Below are 5,809 nucleotides of genomic sequence, written 5' to 3'. Positions count from 1 at the left end.
AAGACAGATAACCAACAAGTACCTACTACGTAGCACAGGGAACTCTATTCAATAATCTGTGATAAACTATATGAGAAAAGAATCTAAAAAAGAATGAATATATGTATATGTATAACTGAATCAATTTACTGTACTGCAGAAACAAACAGAACACTGTAAATCAAGTATACTCCAATAACATTAAAATAAAAATAAAAATAAATAAAAGGTGAGAGTATATGTAAAATCTAAAAAGAAATTTAAAAGAAAAAAAAAGACTAAGATCCCACAAGCCATGCAGTGTAGCCAAAAAAAAAAAAAAAAGAAGAAGAAAAAACCTGAACTCACAGATAGAAAGAACAGACTGGTGGTAGTCAGAGGCAGGGGGTGAGGGGTGAGAAAAATGGGTGAAGATGGTCAAAAGGTACAAACTTCCACTTATAAGATAAACAAATCATGAGGATGTAATATATTTACAGCATTACATAGTGACTACAGTTAATAATACTGTATTGGGGACTTCCTGGTGGCGCAGTGGTTAAGAATCCGCCTGCCAATTCAGGGACATGGGTTCGAGCCTTGGTCCAGGATGATCCCACGTGCCGCGGAGCAACTAAGCCCGTGTGCCACAACTACTGAGCCCACACTCTAGAGCCGGCAAGCCACAACTACAGAAGTCCACAGGCCTAGAGTACATGCTCTGCAACAAGAGAAGCCAGCGCAAGGAGAAGCCCGCGCACCACAACAAAGAGTAGCCCCCGCTCGCTGCAACTAGAGAAAGCCCGCGCGCAGCAACAAAGATCCAATGCAGCCAAAAAAAAAAATCTTTTAAAAGAAAAGAATGTTGTCTATAGCCTGATATATACAGGATAGGCGATTCTCAAGGCTCTGACCTTTAAGGGTATAACACTCTTCCATTCATAGAGAAATAAAAAGTTGCAGAACAGAGCATAACATATGTCTTGTCGGAGGTTTACAGAAACATGATGATCTGACCTACATAGACAGCTGCAAGAACAAAGGATTCCTATGCCAAGAAGTCTGCAACAACCAACCACGCCTCTCCCTCACCTTGCCTTTAAACACGCCTTGCTAAAAAAATACATAAATAAAATAAAAATGTCTTGCTGAAAACCTTTGGGGAGTTCAGAGCTTTTGGGGGCATGACCCACCTGTTCTCCTTGCATGGCCCTGCAATAAAAACTTTTTCTGCTCCAAACTCCAACATTTCAGTATTGTTTGGCCTCACTGTGCTTCAGGCACAGGAACTTGCGTTCAATAGCAATTTTGGCTAAGCCTGCCTAGGAGTCTGTGCCCATGGCAGGTCGACCCCGACCAGAGGCAGCCCCTTCCCTGAATCCTCAGCACCTGCCGGAACTCATTTCCCTCCAGAGATCTTGGAGGGACTTTCCCTGACAGGGGTACAGGAACTTGCTCAGCAACAGTGCTCCAGCTAGGCCTCTACTTGCATGGTGGATTTGCATATATTTGCTTACTGTAACTAAGGCTTCCTCACTCTGATCAAAGCAAAAACAAACAAAAAGTGGGAAGAGAGGCCCTCTGTATGGGAGGCAAAGGCAGTGGGGACACAAACCTACACAAACATATACATACAGTCACCATTGCACACTCCCAGCACATACAAGGGTGCTAGGCAGAATAAAGGCCCCCGAAAGATGTCCACATCCTAGTCCCAGAACCTGTGAACATGTTATCTAACATGGCAAAAGGGACTTTGCAGATGTGATTAAGTTTAAGGACCTTAAAATGGGGAGGGTAGCCCAGGTTATCAGGTGGGCCCAATCTATTTACACGAATCCTTAAAATTAGAGAATCTTTCCCAAGAGCTTTGGTCAGAAAACAAAACAAAACAATGTGAGAAAGGAAGAAGAGACAGGGAGATGCTACGCTGCTAACTCTGGAGATGGAAGAAGGCACCATGAGCCAAGGAATGCAGGCAGCCTCTAGAAGCTGGAAAAGGCAAGGGAACTAATCTTCAGTCTAGAGCCTCTAGAAAGGAAGTGTAATAAGGAAGAACAAATCTTTGGATCTGTTTCTTTTACTTTAACCTTTGTATTCTATTGCTTTTGCTGTAAATTAATGACTAAAAGAATTTTGCCTATAGCCTGAAATATACAGGACAGCCCATTCTCAAGGGTCTGACCTTTAAAGGTACAACACTTTTAGAGATAAAAAGTTGCAGAACAGACAATAACAGTTGTCTTGTTGGAGGCTTACAGCAGCATTGTGACCAGGATTTGGACAGCTGCAAGAACAAAGGATTCCTGAACCAAGAAGTGTGCAACAACCAGCCACACCTCCTCCCCTTTTAATATAAAAGAAGCCTGAATTCTAACTCAGGTAAGATGGTTCTTTGGGACACTAGTCCACCATCTTCTCAGTCTGCTGGCTTTCCAAATAAAGTCGCTATTCCTTGCCCCAACAACTCATCTCTCCATTTATTGACCTGTCGTGCAGCGAGCCGTATGAGCTTGGACTTGGTAACAGGAATACAGCCCTGCTGACACCTTGATGGTAGCCCAGTGAGACCCAAGTTGGACTTTAACTTACAGAACTGTAAGATAATACACGTGTGCTTTAAGCCACAAAATTTGTGGTAATTTGTTATAGCACCAATAGAAAACTACTACACAGGCAATGCCTATGTCCTCATGCCTAGACAGACACTGAATCACACTGTCATACACACTTGGACAGACCCAGGCAGAGAGACCCAGAGACGTCAGCAGGCTTTCTTTTATTTATTTATTTATTTAATTAATTTTATTTTTGGCTGTGTTGGGTCTTCGTTGCTGCGCATGGGCTTTCTCTAGTGGCGCCGAGCAGGGGGCTACTCTTCGTTGAGGTGCACGGGCTTCTCATTGTGGAGGCTTCTCTTGTTGCAGAGCACGGGCTCCAGTAGTTGTGGCACGTGGGCTCAGTAGTTGTGGCTTGCGGGCTCTAGAGCGCAGGCTCAGTAGTTGTGGTGCACAGGCTTAGTTGCTCCCCGGCATGTGGGATCTTCCCAGACCAGGGCTCGAACCCGCGTCCCCTGCATTAGCAGGCGGATTCTTAACCACTGCGCCACCAGGGAAGTCCAGCAGGCTTTCAGTGGAGGTTGGGGAGCAATGAACCTTCAGGGGTGCTCTGTGGGGGTGGGGTGCAGTCTTAGGGCTGCTCCTTGTTTGTTGTGAGAAAGCACAGAGCAAAGGCCCCTCCTGCTGACCAAATTCTCACAGCCTTGCCTTTGCTCTGCTCCCTCAGTCCTTACGTATAGTTTTAACAACCTTTATACCAGTTTTTACCTTAAAAGCTGTTGAGAACACAGCATGAATGAATCTCGAGGACATGATGCCAAGTGAAATAAGACAGTCACAAAAGGACAAAGGCTGTATGACTCCACTTATATGAGATCCCTAGAGAAGTCAAATTCATAAAGACAGAAAGTGGAATGTTAGGGCTTCCCTGGTGGCATAGTGGTTAAGAATCCGCCTGCCAATCCACAACAAGAGAAGCCACCCAATAAGAAGCCTGCGCATCACAACGAAGAGTAGCCCCCGCTCGCCACAACTAGAGAAAGCCCGCGCGCAGCAATGAAGACCCAACGCAGCCAAAAATAAAATAAATTTTTTTTTAAAAAAGTGTCATGGTGGTTGCAGCTGTAATAGAGAAGAACAAATCTGACTCCATATTAGATCTGTTTCTTTTACTTTAACCTTTGTATTCTATTGCTTTTGCTTCGAGTTAAGAATGCTGCCTATTGTGTGTGGGGGGGAGGGATAAATTGGGAGATTGGGGTTGATATATACACTGTTCTATATATAAAACAGATGAGTAATAAGAACCTACTGTATAGCACAGGGAACTCTACTCAATACTCTGTAATGACCTATATGGGAAAAGAATCAAAAAAAGAGCAGATATATGTATATGTATAACTGATTCACTTTGCTGTACAGCAGAAGCTAACACAACATTGTAAATCAACTATATTCCAATAAAAATTAATTTAAAAAAAGAAAGCTGCCTATAGTCTGAAATATACATGATAGTCCATTCTCAAGGCTCTGACCTTTAAAGGTATAACACGTTTCCCTTCATATAGTGATAAAAAGTTGCAGAACAGAGAATAATATTTGTCTTGTTGCAGGTTTACAGGAACATCATGACCTGACTGACCTATGTAGACAGATGCAAGAACAAAGGATTCCTAGTCTCTGGACGTCATGATTGTTCACTAGTGGCTCCGCAGCACTGAGCACAGTGGCCAGGCATCAGCTGATATTCAATAAATATTTGTTGAATGAACGAATGAGAGACCAAAATACTGGACATATGCAGTATATCTGTACTGTTCAGGGAAGGGCAGAGGACTTGGATCTGGGATCTAGCTCATTGATTCCTCATTGTGTGCTCTGACCTTGGCCAAGACACTTCACCTCTGAACCTCAGTTTCTCTATGTGTAAAGTAGGGGCTGTCTGCCCCACAGGGTTCTTGTCAAGGTCAAATGAAATACATGTAATAAGAGTCCAGTTACTGTCCCAGGGAGCTGCACAGTGACCCAGAAGCTTTGGCCGAAGCATAGAGGGAGCAAGGAGGCTTCGACTGAGAGAGCTGGACTAACAGGGTTCTAATCCAGTCCCAAGTCCACCATCAATCCCCAGGTGACCTTGGATCTGTATTAGTTTCTTATGGCTGCTATAACAAACTACTGAAAACTTTGTGGCTTAAAACAACATGGATTTATTCTCTTACAGTTCTGGAGGTCAGAAGTCTAAAATCAAGGTTTCAACAAGACTGCATTCCTTCTGAAGGCTTCAGGAAAGATCCATTTCCTTGTCTTTTCCAGCCTCCAGAGACCACCTGTATGCCTGTGCTGTGGGCCCCTTACTCGTATCACTCCAACCTCTTACTTCCACCCTTATATCTTCTACTGGACTCTCTGATCTCCTGCCTTCCTCTTATAAGGATCCTTGTGATGATATCGGCCCATTCAGATAATCCAGAATAATCTCCCTATCTCAAGAGCTGTACCTTAATCACATCTGCAAAGTCCCTTTTGCCATACAAAGTAACATTCACAGGTTCTGGGGATTAGGACATGGGCACTAGTACCTTCCTTCTCCCACTTGGGCTTCAATCTCTTCTTCCAGAAAATAATAGCCTCAGTCTGCCCTGCCCTCCCTCCAGCCTCCCCCCTGGAGGAGTGCTCTCATGGAGCCAGGAATGTTGGACGGAGACCAGGGAGTGAGTTCCCGACTGCTTCACCACCCCAGCTCACAAATTGCCCCAATCTCCTCACGGGTAGTTACAGCCCCAGGACCTAACTGCCCCCTAACCTGTGCTCTGCCCTTCCCTTCCATTTCCTGGGCTTTTTTTTTCCTGGGAGGAGGCAGGCCAGCCTCCTCCCACCCCAATGACAACCAACCTTTCACAAAAAAACACCCTTTATTACTAAATTGCAAACATTTACTGTCTCACGCTATCCCTGCCTGCACCCCCTACCCTGCACTCCAGGAACCTTAATCCAAATATTTGTCCCACATCCAATCCTCACTCACAGCCCCTTAGGGAAGTCATACTTCATTTGACATTTCTATTTTACAGGTGGAGATATTGAGGCTCTACCCTGTCTTCCTCACTCCAGCTCCCGGATCTCCTCTGCCACTGTCCTTTCTGCTCTCAGCCCCCAGGGCCAGGGCAGTTTCACCAAGATTCACTGAATCCAAATTGGGGACAGTCTCAAATTAATCAGAGGGGCCCCAGCGATCATCCCAGTCCCTACTCGGCATTCACCATTTATTTATTTATTTATTTATTTATTTATTT

The sequence above is a fragment of the Physeter macrocephalus genome, chromosome 16, assembly GCF_002837175.3.
Source record: "Physeter macrocephalus isolate SW-GA chromosome 16, ASM283717v5, whole genome shotgun sequence".
Taxonomy (NCBI): Eukaryota; Metazoa; Chordata; class Mammalia; order Artiodactyla; family Physeteridae; genus Physeter; species Physeter macrocephalus.
The sequence above is the reverse complement of the archived record's forward strand: the minus strand, read 5'-3'. Positions refer to the sequence as shown.